Source organism: Saccopteryx bilineata, chromosome 1, assembly GCF_036850765.1.
Source record: "Saccopteryx bilineata isolate mSacBil1 chromosome 1, mSacBil1_pri_phased_curated, whole genome shotgun sequence".
Taxonomy (NCBI): domain Eukaryota; kingdom Metazoa; phylum Chordata; class Mammalia; order Chiroptera; family Emballonuridae; genus Saccopteryx; species Saccopteryx bilineata.
The window spans coordinates 299,864,713-299,878,982 of NC_089490.1; the positions used below are offsets into that span (position 1 = coordinate 299,864,713).

Below are 14,270 nucleotides of genomic sequence, written 5' to 3' on the forward strand. Positions count from 1 at the left end.
TTGCAGTCATTCCATTATGTTGTAGGAAATAAACCACAGTATTATTAGTAGTAACTGTCACTAATTGAAATACAGATGTCTTATTGTGTTAAACTCATTACTACTTTGAAATACATGAAAGTTATTAATCCCATGGGTAGATCTTGTTATTTAATGTATTAATAAAGAAACAGATATATACTATTCTAAAATTTGTTTAAAATTTTTTGACAATATTTTAATATCAGTTTCCTTTATAATTTTAATTTTATGCAGGTAAAAACATTAAATGAGAAGGGGTCCACAGATTGCCCCTGGAGTCAGTATCATAGAAATGATCAAGAAGTCCTACTCTAGAATTTAGGAGCACCTCAAGTTCTGAGGGCAGTTACGGTTGGGGCTCCAAAGAGGGTGGTTGAATTACAATTGTCATTGGTATATAGGGGTACTTATAAGTCTGTGCTCCTAGGTAGAGAACTGACTCAATTTTTTTTCTAGCATAATCTACTAAGGCCAAACATATATGATAGAGGAATCAGGAAATTAAAACCCAGTTGCAAAAACTTAATCCAAATTATGATAATCCAAAATACTTATTAGTTGGTGGTTATTTAACAGTTTTATTTAGATGCGGGGCCTTACACATATAAATGTGGATAGTTATTAAATTGTATATGCTTTTATATTATATATGTATGTATAATATATATACACATACAAATTGGTGAAATAATGGCTAGGGTGGCCTTCTCTACAAACTTTAATATTATGTAATGTACACATATTTTATGAAAGTATTTCACCTGAAAAAGTACCAAGTAGTATGTGTAGGAATTGTGAAATTACTAGTGTTAACTACAGTATTTAGTCAATGAGTGAATAGATTTAGAGGACACAATTTCCTTAAAAGGTAATGAAACTATAGAATATTTGCATTCATTAATCTATAAATTGTTGAGGATCCACCATGTGTAGTCGTTGGGCTGGAAAGCTGAAAAAACATACATGAGACTTAGTTTCTACCCTCTAATTACTCAGAGTCTGGGAAGATAGACAAATACATAAATGATTACAAAAGAGTATAATGAATGATATAATAATTGGATTTATAAAAGATCCCCCCTTCCTGCTGGTGTTGTGGATGGCTTCCTAGAGGAAAAGATGACTGTGTAACTTTGAAAGAAAGGCAGGCATGTTCAAGGCCGAGGGTTGAGCATCCCACCAAGATAGAGCAATGTAAGCAAAAGTCAGGAAGCAAGAAGGCTGGGAGAACACAGCTTGTTGGGAGTCTCATCAGTTTTACTGTAATTAACACAAATGCAGTAACATTTTATAGGAAGAACTCATTTCTGAAGATCTCACGTAGTTCAAGATTAACTTTTCCTTGGGAATAGGTATAAAAGTATGTGAGGAGATATCTGTGGAATCCATGAATCTACAACCACCAAAGTGCATTCTTTCTTTTATTCAACTTTCTCAGCATTATTACTAATGTTTTGCAGAGCACTCTCTCTACACAGGCTATCATGCCGGTAGTTTGGCCTTATAAATATTGTTTTCTTGCACCTAAATTTTGTTTCACTTTACTTTTTGTTTTTCAGCACAAGCAGTAATAATATTCCTTAACACTTTGATAACATCATTATCAGATATAAAAATATTTTAAATTATAATAGTAGTGAGTGTTAAAAAAATTAGTAGCAGAACAATACCTGTATTTCTTACCACCTCTGGGGATATTTAAAAAATAACCTCTCTTACATAATATAGATATGGAAGCAGATAATTCTACAAAGTGTAAGAGATACTCTTTTTTTTTAGATTTTTAAAAAATTTATTCATTTCAGAGAGGGGAGAGAGAGAGAGAGAAGGTGGGAGGAGCAGAAAACATTAACTCCCATATGTACTTTGACCAGGCAAACCTGGGGTTTCAAACTGGAGACCTCAGGGTTCTAGGAAGATGCTTTATCCACTGCGCCACCACAGGCAGAGGCAGATTTAACTGTGGGTGCACCAGGTGCGCGTCCTGGGCCCCAACTTTTGAAGGGCCCCACAAAACTCCAACTTTACACTTTTTTCTAATGACATCAAGTTTGGTTTCATATGTGCAATTTTTTTTTTGTACTTTTCCAAATTGAGAAGTGTAGGGGGGAGGCAGACAGACAGACTAGCGGATGTGCCAGACCAGGATCCACCCAGCACCCCACCAGGGGGTGATGCTCAGCCCTTCTGGGGCGCTGCTCCACTGCAATCAGAGCCATTCTAGAGCCTGAGGTGAAGGCCATGGAGCCATCCTCAGTGAGTGGGCCAACTTTGCTCCAATGGAGCCTTGGCTGTGGGAGGGAAGAGAGAGAGAGAAAAGAGAGGGGGAAGGATGGAGCAGATGGGCGCTTCTCCTGTCTGTTCTGGTTGGGAATCGACCCCAGGACTTCCATAGGCTGGGCCGACGCTCTACCACTGAACCAACCAGCCAGAGCCCATATGTACAATTTTAACATTAATAGTGAAATGTAGAAAAGAAAGGCTCTTACTTTTAGCAGAACTCACTTTCTCTAAAACAAAGAGACTTTTAGTAGAACTTACTTTTCCTAAAAGATTCCCTACCCCTGGCCTTGAAGCTGGTTTCTCAGGCTGTGGCCTTGTGCTGGTTCTGCAAGGTTGCAGGTGTTCCCAGAATGTTTCTCCCTGAATGAATCCTATAGATAAGCATGGTAAATTAGCTTGTTTCATTGCTTTGTTTTACTGCTAGGCTTCTCCTCTTCCCCTACCCCAATCAATGTGTAATTCTGTCTTTCAAACTAACTTCAAACTGTGTTCAGGGCTGCATGATTTGGATGACTTAGGTCTCCGTGCAGTCGCTGGCTTTAAAATAAAGACTCCTTAATTCGGCTACTTAATCGTGTGGCAAAAACATCTGTTTCTCGCTGTTCCAATACAACATTGGGGCTGCTGGCCTCCTCAACTTGACTGCTGGTAACGGAAACCCAGCAGGGGAAGCGCCACCTGAGACTTTTCAGGGCCTCGCTGGCCTTGTCTGTCTGTCTGTCAGTCAGCTGCGGACAATTGGCATGCCCATCCACCTATTTGGAGTCATTCAGAAAGCTTCTGGAGGTGAGTAGAGCAAATTTGCAATTTTCTCAATCTGTAATCTGTCTGTGGCTAGCCAGTCTGAACTACTGTGATCGAGAATCATACTCAATCGCACTCACACAATAGGCCAGGAGTGGCCAACAGTTTTTGCCCGCAGGCCAGATTAGAAAGAAAACTGTTTTCACAGGCCAGAAGAAATATTAAAATTAAAAAATGTTAAATACAAAACAATTCATTTAAGTAAACAAAATTTTATTATGTAATTTGTTTATGAAAAAATGTGAGTGAAAAAAATTTAATATACAATATTATTTTAATACAAATATAATTACATCCTGTATAAATATCCAAACTGTATCGCAATCAATCAAAACAATATTTAAGTAATAGAATGAGCTTGAACGGGTTATATCACAAATAAAACAATTATTTCCTTTTACAAACAGCCTGGACACATTTTCAGTTATCAACTGCAGCTATTGTGTATGCTACAATGCCACTTGATTCAGCACACTTGACCACAAAAATAATGAACTGTTTGACCTTGGGTGTGCACTGGCAAAGTCCGCCTAAAAGAATGTGGGTTTCACATCGCCTCTAAACGTCAAACAGTTCACATCGAGTACAGACAAGTAAAAAGTTGTAAATCTTTATAATGGAATTTTTTAAAAAAATAAAGAAGTATTGCAAATCCATTCGACCAATTATTGGAAGTTAACCCTAGATTAGTTACACGCGGAATTCTTTTCCGCGTATCACTATCTTCTTAAATATCTTGGTTTCCAATAATCAAAGACACTTCCGCTTCTGAGTAGCTGAGATTTTAAAGTAGCGGAGAATATTAAAAATTTAATCATGGGCCGCATAAACTCATTAAGCAGGCTGAATCGGGCCCATGGGCTGTATGTTGGCCATGCCTGCAATAGGTTCTCCAAGGCCAGGGGGTTGGTGGAAAGTAATCTGAAGTCTGTTTTGGCAGAAGCGTCCTGGGACACATTTAGATTTGCTCTCTCATATGTTTACCCTCTGCTTGTTTTGTTGCTTTTGTTTATTTTTACAAGCTATCCTAGAGGACATCTCCTGGTTTGATCCCTCTTTGGCATCTCCTTTCTGCATTCTTCACTGGATGGAGGACCTTTATTTTCAAGGGTCCCTCTCTGGTTTTGCTCCTGCCGAGATCTCTATCTTTGCTTTTGCTTTGTTATTCTGTCTCTACACTGAAAATCTCTGAGTAAACTGTATGTGAATGAAGAGCTCTGGTGCCTGCACCTGAGTTTTCAGTTTGGGGCTCCACGGTGAAAACTACAAAGTCCGAGTGGGCCCCAACCTGCAGTTCCATGGCAATCCTCATACAGCTTAGCACAGCATCAGATGTAGTTTGATCCGAGTCGGGGCTTTATACCGACTTGCCAATGACAAGAGGCACTTAAGTTGCAGGCGGGCAGCTGAGGGGCTTCTCACAGGGCACCGCCTTCCCTTGTTTGTCAAACTTTATCTGAAAGCTCTCTGTCCTTTGGTTCTCCAGGGTATGACCCAACGGGAGACATTTTAGAGAACTGGCACAAACCTCGGTTCTTGATCCCTTTTGTGATCTTGGGAAGCTCATTTGTACTCCTATTGTTTATAACAATGGGGGAAGGGCAAAGGAAGAGTCAAACTGCTCTTGAGTGTATGCTTAAGAATTTCAAAGTTGGATTTTCTGATGATTATGGTGTAAAATTAAGCAGGGGGAGACTTTGAACCTTTTGTGAATTAGAGTGGCCCTCCCTTGGGGTAGGGTGGCCAACACAGGGCTCATTAGATCCTAGAGATGTCAGAGCTGTATGGAATGGAGTAGCTAAGCCCCAGGGTCACCCAGACCAGTTCCCATATATAGATCAGTGGAGGGCCCTAGTAGAGAATCCCTCTCCCTGGCTGAAAGGCCATGCTGTCAGAGACGGTCATCATGTTTTACTAGCAACAGCCCCAAAATCAGAAAGGAAGGTCCCTGTTTTACAAGCTGTTCAGGAAGATTCAGAATTTTCCCTCCATATCTTCCTCCTCCGTTGGCTCCACCCACCTCAGAAAGCCCAGAGCCATTACCAAGACGGGCTAGGAGGCAAGAAAAGAAAAAGGAAGCAGAGCCCCTCTTACCCTTAAGAGAAGCCCCATCAGCAGAAGGAAGGGAGAGGGAAGAGCCTTATCTTGTTTACATTCCTTTTTCTTCTAGTGATTTATATAATTGGAAGGCTCAGAATCCCCTTTTCTCGGGGAAGCCTCGGGTTCTAACAGGACTGTTAGAATCTGTGCTGCACACATATCGCCCCACTTGGGATGATTGCCAGCAGCTTTTAGTCACTTTATTCACTACTGAGGAGAGAGAAAGCATCAAATCAGAGGCAAGAAAAGCTGTCATGCTAGGGAGTAATGGCTCTGAGGAGGACAATCAGCACCACCTTGAGAAGGTGTTCCCCATTGTCCGGCCTATATGGGACCCCAACACCACAGTGGGATGGGAAGCTTTGAACACTTTTCACCAGTTTCTGTTAGCTGGGATCAGGGGATCTGCTAAGAAACCCATGAACTTGTCTAAGGTGTAGGAAGTTATTCAAGATCCTCAGGACACTCCGGCAGCTTTCTTAGACTGCAAGAAGCTTTATAGGGTCCACACCCCTCTAGACCCTGAGGCACCAGAAAATGCTAGGGCAGTTAACTTAGCTTTTGTATCCCAGTCAGCTCCAGATATAAGAAGGAAGCTACAAAAATTAGAAGGCTTCCCAGGGATGGTAATTTCCCAATTGTTAGAAGTAGCTCAGAAAGTATAATAATAGAGACACCCTTGAGGAGAAGCGGACTAAGAAGATGACTAAGATAATTGTAGCTGTTTTAGAACACCAGAATAAAAAGGGAACCAAAAAGGAGGAAAGCCTGAGTTAAGCAGAAATCAGTGAGTTTATTGTAAAGAAGAAGAACATTGGAGGAAAGACTATCCAAAGATAAAAGGAAAGTCACAGCAGACCCCAAGAGTCTTAAATCTACAGGAGGACTGATGGGGCCAAGGCTCCAAACCTGTTAGCCCCCAGGAGCCCAAGGTAACTTTGCAAGTAGGAGGCTACCTGGTAGACTTCCTCATTGACACCGGAGCTTTTCATTCTGTTCTCACTGCACCGCTCAGACCACTCTCAGGGGAGCAAGTACCCATACAAAGTGCTACCAGGAATTCAATTCTTTGTCTATGTTGTGGTGGACTGGTAATTTAGGAGACAATACTGTCACTCATCCCTTTTTGGTCATTCCAGACTGTCTTTATCCTTTACTTGGAAGAGACTTGTTAAGAAAACTGAAGGCTACCATTTCTTTTAGTCATAACTCTGCTGAATTTCATGCTGAGGGTGATAGCCAGGTGTGGCTTATGGTCACTTGCCCCTTGTCAGAGGAATATTTATTAAATATAGATACTAAAGAAGAACCGGAAGCTTCAAATGACTATTTAACAGAATTACAGCATAGATTCCCTTCAGTTTGGGCGGAAACCAACCCGCCTGGGCTTGCAAAGCATCAAGCCTCAGTAGTTGCTCAGCTTACTGCAAGTGCTGTTCCCATACGAGTAAAACAATACCTTATGTCAAGAGAAGCTAAAAAGGGAATAACCCCCCATGTTAAGATACTATTAGAATCTGGTATTCTGGCCTGACCTGTGGTGACGCAGTGGATAAAGCGTCGACCTGGAAATGCTGAGGTCGCCGGTTCGAAACCCTGGGCTTGCCTGGTCAAGGCACATATGGGAGTTGATGCTTCCAGCTCCTCCCCACCTTCTCTCTCTGTCTCTCTCTCTCCTCTCTCTCCCTCTCTGTCTCTCTCTCTTCCTTTCTCTCTCCTCTCTAAAATGAATAAAAAAAAAAAAAAGAATCTGGTATTCTGTTCCTTGCCAATCCTAATGGAATACCCCTTTACTGCCTACTTGGTAGGTACCAAGGACTATCATCCAGTTCAGGACTTACAGGAAGTAAATAAGCGAGTTGAGACAATACACCCAACTGTGCCTAACCCCTACCCTCTCTTAAGCCTGTTGTCACCAGCCTTGAAATTTTACACAGTCTTAGATTTGAAAGATGCTTTCTTCAGTACTCCCCTGGCCCCTGTAAGTCAGCCCATCTTTGCCTTCGAGTGGAATGACCCAGAGGCAGGCATTTCAGGACAACTAACCTGGACCAGATTACCACAGGGCTTCAAGAATTCACCGACCCTCTTTGATGAGGCACTACATTAGGACCTGCTCGACTTAAACCAGGACCATCCAGAACGCACACTGCTGCAGTACATAGATGATTTGCTTCTAGCTGTGGAAACGGAGGTAAGCTGCCAGACAGCCACTGAGGGACTTTTACAAACACTGCAGACTCTGGGGTACCGGGTGTCATTTAAGAAGGCACAACTCTGCACCTCTAAGGTGACCCATCTAGGCTCCCACGTTGAGACGGAGAAGCGCACTCTCTCCTCCAGTCGTATAGAGGCAATCCTTTGAGTTCCAACCCCCACTAGCAAGAGACAAGTTCGAGAATTTCTCGGGGCAGTTGGATACTGCAGGCTGTGGATCCCTAGGTTTGCAGAGACAGCCAAGCCTTTATACTCTTGTACAGCAGGAACCCAAGAGTTAATTTGGACAGATAAGGAACAAGAAGCTTTTGAAACCCTCAAAAAGGCCCTCACTGAGGCCCCTGCTCTGCTTTGTCAGACATTACAAAGCCTTTCTAGCTCTTTGTTCATGAGAGCAAGGAAATAGCGAAAGGGGTCTTGACCCAACGCTAGGGCCATGGCACTGGCCTATTGCTTATCTCTCCAAGCGACTAGCTCCTGTAGCATCTGGATGGCCCAACTGTCTCAGAGCTGTAGCGGCCACTGCCATACTAGTGAGAGAGGCAGATAAATTGACTACAGGGCAAGAACTGTTCCTGACAGCCCCACATGCAGTAGAGACTTTGTTTAAAGGAACTCCAGAAAGGTGAGTGTCTAATGCTAGGATCACGCAGTATCAAGCTCTGCTCATAGATCAGCCTCGCATTAAGTTTGTCCAGAAACAGGCTATCAACCCAGCAAGCCTGATGCCTGATGAGGATCCAAGCATACCTTTGCATGACTGCTCTGAAGTGCTAGACTTTGTTCAAACTGCAAGACCAGACCTTACTGATGTGCTCCTACCTAATGTGGAAGTACAGCTATTCACAGATGGCAGCAGTTTTGTCCTAGGGGTTTGACATGCTGGAGCAGCTGTAGTGACTCCTAATGAGACCATATGGGCCCAAGCCTTGCCCCACGGGACCTCAGTTCAGTGGGTGGAATTTATTGCTCTCACCCAGGTGTTAAGGTGGGCCAAAGGAAAGAAGGTCAATATTTACACTGACAGCAGGCATGCTTCTGCTACTACCCATGTTCATGTAGCAATCTATAAGGAGAGAGGATTCCTGACATCTGCTGGTAAAGACATTAAAAACAAGCCAGTGAAACAAGCTAATTTACAATGGATTCATTCAGGGAAAAACATTCTGGGAACACCTGCAACCTTGCAGAACCAGCCCAAGGCCACAGCCTGGGAAACCAGCCTCAAGGCCAGGGTAGGGAGTCTTTTAGGATAAGTAAGTTCTGCTAAAAGTCTCTTTGTTTTAGAGAAAGTGAATTCTGCTAAAAGTTACTTATGCTAAGTAAGAGCCTTTCTTTTCTACATTTCAAATAGTACATAATATTTTTTATTTATTTAAAAATATGGTTAACATGTATTTTTATTTTCCCTGTCTCTTTTTTTTAAGGGGCCTAATATTTTCTTCTGTCTTGGGGGCCTGAACCGACCTTAATCTGCCTCAGACCACAGGTCAGGTAGTTAAGAGTCACTTCCATGCAACAATAGTATTAACAGTGCACAACTCTCTTGGCCTACCCCGTTGCAATGATTTCATTTTAGATAAACTAACCTGTAGCTCACATATTTCCACCTTGCTTATAAAATAAAGCTATTACCTTTATCTTCTATTTATTAGATTCTCTCTAATTCATGTCACACAAAATGCAACCTGCAATGAAGTTTGGTTTGACGAAAGCTTGTGAAGGAGAGTTGTATTATAAAGGCCTGTTTCACTAGGCTGAAGAGTTTGACATTTTTTCTGAAAAAATACTGCCTTATATTAAGTAGATGAAAGAGGTGGTCAAATTTATGTTTTAAAAAGCCAGTAGGGCCTGACCTGTGGTGGCACAGTGGATAAAGCGTCGACCTGGAAATGCTGAGGTCACCGGTTCAAAACCCTGGGCTTGCCTGGTCAAGGCACATATGGGAGTTGATGCTTCCAGCTCCTCCCCCCCCCTTCTGTCTCTCTCTGTCTCTCCTCTCTCTCTCTCTCTGTCTCTCCCTCTCCTCTCTAAAATGAATAAATTAAAAAAAAAAAAGAATAAAATTAAAATAAATTTTAAAAAAAGCCAGTAATCTGGCAGGAGGTAGAGAATGCATTGGATGGGGCAAGACTGGATGGAGGTCAGAAAACAACCTTAGAAGCAGTTTTAACAGTTAAGGTAAGACTTGACGAGATTGTATACACTAAGGTGGCGGCTTCAGGGATGAAAGGAAGAAGGTGGGTTCAAGAGAGATTAAACAGAAGGCTTTTTTAGCTGATTGGTTGTGGGTCAAATGGAAGAAGGAAGAACTGAGGATGAGTTCAAAGATTCTGACTTGATCCTGACCAGGAAGGAAGTGGCGCAGTGGCTAGATCCTCTGACTGGGATGCAGAGGACCCAGGTTTGAAACCCCGAGGTCACTGGCTTGAGTGTGAGCTTATCCGACTTGAGCATGGGGTCACTGGCTTGAATATGGGATCATAGATATGACCCTGTGGCCGCTGGCTTGAGCCCAAGGGTCGCTGGCTTGAACAAGGAGTCACTCTGTCTGCTATAGCCCCCTGGTCAAGGCACATATGAGAAAGCAATCAGTGAACAACTAAGGTGCTGCATGAAGAATTGATACTTCTCATCTCTCTTCCTTCCTGTCTGTCCCTATCTGTCCCTCTTTCTCTGTCTCTGTCAAAAAAAAAAAAAGTCCTGATTTGAGCAATTTGTGTTACCTTATTAACTGAGAAAAAAAATGAAAGAGAAGCTCGAGTGGAAAATAATTAGTTCAATTTTGCAAATCTTAAGAGTGTCACAGAAGCCAACAGAGAAAAAACACTTCAAGCAAGGACTGCTTGAACTTGGATACCACCAGGCCCATAACTTGGACATAAGCTTAAATTTCTTCACTGAATTTGACAATTAGAAAGATTTGGTATCTGTAGAACAGTTTGGGGAAAGTAGGGGTAGAAAAAGGCAAGTTGGCAAAGATCTAGGACAGACTGGGATGGGAAATACAAACTATTCTTTTAGGACGTTTGGCTATAAAGTGAAGAGAGAGGGTGGTAGTTATTGGGGAATATGTAACTTGCAAATTTCAGTTTCTGGCTCCAGCTCCACAGTTCCAACTGTAAGGTATACAAATGAGTTACTCTGCCAAACATGTGCCAATGACCTGTTCAAAAACTGAAACCTGGAAGTCCTTTCTGACTTCTTTGTCTAATTTTTTCTCTGCCTCATAAATGCTGTAGATTTTATGCCTCAGAAATGTCTTTATAATTTGGTGTCACCTTTCCGTCTCCATCAGCACTGTTTTAAATCAAGCCTTCATCACTTCCAGCATCTTCTACTTTAATTCTCCTCTTCTAGGTCTTGCTTTCAGTACCAGTGATTCCCTCAATCCCCACTGCCGGGCCGGGACTTCCCTCGCACCAAGCCCTTGTTCAGCCTTTCTGTCTCAGCTCAAACATCTCCTCCAAAAAAATGTCCCTGACTCCTACATTGGTAGCTAATCATTTCTCTTCTCAGTACCTCCCTCCCTCAACCCTCTCCCCTTCAGGTTTATGTAATAGCTCTTACATTGAATTCAGATTATTTTGATGACAAAAAATAGTTCTGCCCAGTTTTAATCTGAATTTCAAGACAAGGAGTTGTCCTTTTTTTTTTTTTTTTTTTTTAAATCTTCAACACCTGGGAAGAGCTTATACATAGTAAATAAATATTTACTATGATAAAACTTGCCACCATGACAACGTGTGAAAGGGTGGTAGAATTTTTTCTGTTTTTAAATTTCCACTCCATCTTAAAGCCAATGAGAAAAAGAAAATGGTGGAACTCTGAAAGCAGATTTTTAAAAATAGAATAACTTCTGTGGTGGTGCAGTGGATAGTGTGGACCTGGAATGCTGAGGTTGCAGGTTTGAAACCCTGGGCTTGCCAAGTTAAGGCACACAGGTGAAGCGACTAATATGAGTTGGTGCTTCCTGCTCCTACCCCCTTTACTCTCTAAAATCAATAATAAAATCTTCTTTTAAAAATAGAATAATTTCTCAAATATTCTTCTTCTTTTTTTCCTACTAGTTTCTCTTTATTTCATGAGTGTTTATTTTGAATTCTTTATTCTCTTACCACTCTTTTAGTTAGGTCTTAATACATCTATGTGTTCCCTTCCTTTTCTTTCTCCAACTTTTCCTTTTCCTTTCTCGTTTGTGTCTTTTTACTTAACTCTAATCCATAAAAATTATAGTTTCCATTGAATAAAAATGCTTAAAAATACAGTTAAGATACTCAAAATATGGATTTATTTTTTTAATTTATTAATTGATTAGAGAGAGAGAGAGAGAGAGAGAGAGAAGCATTTATTTGTTGTTCCACTTAGTTGTGTACTCATTGGTTGCCTCCTGTATGTGCCCTGACCAAGGGTGGAATCTGCAACAAGTTTCCAGTTGCTGCTCTAACCAACTGAGCTAACTGGCCAGGGCTGACTTATGTATTTATTTATATAGTGATTTATTTATTTATTTTAAAAGAGTTATAAACCACTTCAGAAAGCTCCTCTCAGAAATATTCAGTGACAATTGGTCTTTCGAAACAAAAAAAATGTTTTAGTTATGCAAGCCTTGGGAACTAGCTGGAGGCTAGTGGATGGTAGAATCATGATGGAGGTAAGGCCACATGTGACCCACACTTTTCTGGGGCTAGTCATTTGATTCTGAGGGTCTCCTTTTTTCATTTGGATAAGCAGGGAGTTGAATGGTCAATCTTTAAGATCTTTTCCCGCTCCAGAATTCTTTTATTCTAGATTCTAGAGAAGGTAACAAGGAAAGAACCAATTATTTGGTGGCAAATGCCATGGTAACTACTTTATCATAATTCTAAAACAACATGTAGTGATTGAATATTTATTGTATAGCCAGCATTGTTTAGCTAGTAGGAGTTTAAAAACATACTGTTAGATTAAAAGTAAACATGTCTTGACCTTGAAAAGCAATTTTAATTATATCTAGCCTGGCTGTGGAATTCCAATTCTGTGGAAATGTATGGGATGAAATGAGGATGCATATTACCTGATTCCCTGAAATCATCTGTAGTCACCTTGATAGCGACAAGATTCAAAACCCAACTTTTCAGTTCTGTAAATCATTTTGTCCTTTAAATTTTGTCATATTGATAATGCATTATGTGGGTATAGGGGAGATGGGTGTGGAAGACCTAGGTAAAGATTTAGATAAGTAATTAATGATAAAAGAGACATAATTAACTGCTAACTACAGACTCAAAGCAAAAAGCCAAAACAGAACTGATGTAATTAGAATGGCCTTGTGTGAAAAGGAAAATTGAATTTAATCTTAAAGAATGCTTAAACCTGACCTGTGCTAGCACAGTGGATGGAGCATTGACCTGGAATGCTGAAGTCACTGGTTCAAAACCCTGGGCTTGCTGGGTCAAGGCACATACAACAAGCAATCAATAAACAATTAAAGTGAAGCAACTATGAGTTGATACTTCTTATCCCTCCCCCCGACCTCTTCTCTCTGTAAAATCAATAAATAAAATCTTAAAATTTAAACAGATGGAAGAACATTTATGTGATAATTAAAAAAATGTTGTGATTGTGGTGGTGGGGTGGACTGAATGGGGCCATATTTTCTACTGTAGCAGAACAGTCCTGGCTGCCCTGAGGTGAATACAGGGTAGGGCGGGGTTAAATTATGGAAGGTTTTGGAAGTCATGTAGAAGCACTCTAGTTTAATCTCACAGGCAATAAGAAAGTGGCATACTGAGCTGACAGTGCATTATTAAAAAGATTAGAGACAGGTTATGAAACTACTATAAGAATTCATGCTGGAGTTCTAGTAAGAATGCATGACAGTCATGTAGGGATTATATAAGCAAAGCAGATTTTAAAAGATATTTTAAAAGAAGAGTTAATGGAACTTGAAATAGCTGGATATTAGCAAAAGAAAAGAGGATTTTAAGGGTGTCTCAATTTTGTTATTCATACTTCAAAATAGAAATATTTATTTAGTCCCTTTCTGATTGTGAAATAAAATCCTCCTAAGGAATGCTATATTATCCAACTGGAGCCCAGCCTAAAGGTGTTGAGGTAGATTCCATAAAGATTATGAACCTTTGGCAATTTTTTTGTTTGCTTTCAAAATAACTGATTCAGAGTTGAAAGTCCCTTTAAAGAAAAGCTTATTTATTTTTATCATTCTAAAGCAGCAGTTCTCAGGGAGTTCATGAGATCAAAGGTATTATTATCATAGTAATTCCAAGATGTAATTTGTCTTTTTCATTTTTATTCGTTCATGAGTATACAATACAGTTTACCAGAGGCTACATTCTTTGTGATATTACATAGATTGAGTCACAAGCAGATGAGAATGCATCTGTCTTTTATTAAGCCAGACATTAAAGAGATTTGTAAAAGTAAAAAACAATGTCACCGGTTTGATGAGGTGGTGTGCAGTGGATAGGGCATTGACCCGGGATGCTGAAGACCCAGGTTTGAAACCCTGATGTTACTGGCTTGAGCATGGGGATACCTGACTTGAGCATGGGATCATAGATATGACCCCATGGTTGCTGGCTTGAGCCCAAAGGTCACTGGCATGAGCAAGAGGTCACAGGCTCAGCTGGAGCCCTCTAGTTAAGGTACTGATAAGAAAGCAATCAATGAACAACTTAAGTGCCACAACTATGGGCTGAGGATTCTCATTGCTTTCCCTTCTTATCTGTCTCTCTGTCTGTCTCTCTTTCACTCACTTAAAAAAACAATATCACTTGTCACAACAGACTTTTTTTTGGATCTATAATTAAAAATGTTATTTATGTTAACGTGATGTGCTTATT

General features: G+C 40.7%; 1 protein-coding gene across 2 annotated transcripts in view; it reads right to left on the minus strand.

Annotated features, from left to right (window-relative positions):
* The window catches only part of IL18 (interleukin 18), a 28,763-nt gene that overhangs the window by 13,970 nt on the left and 523 nt on the right, over window positions 1–14,270 (minus strand). The window lies entirely within an intron of this gene.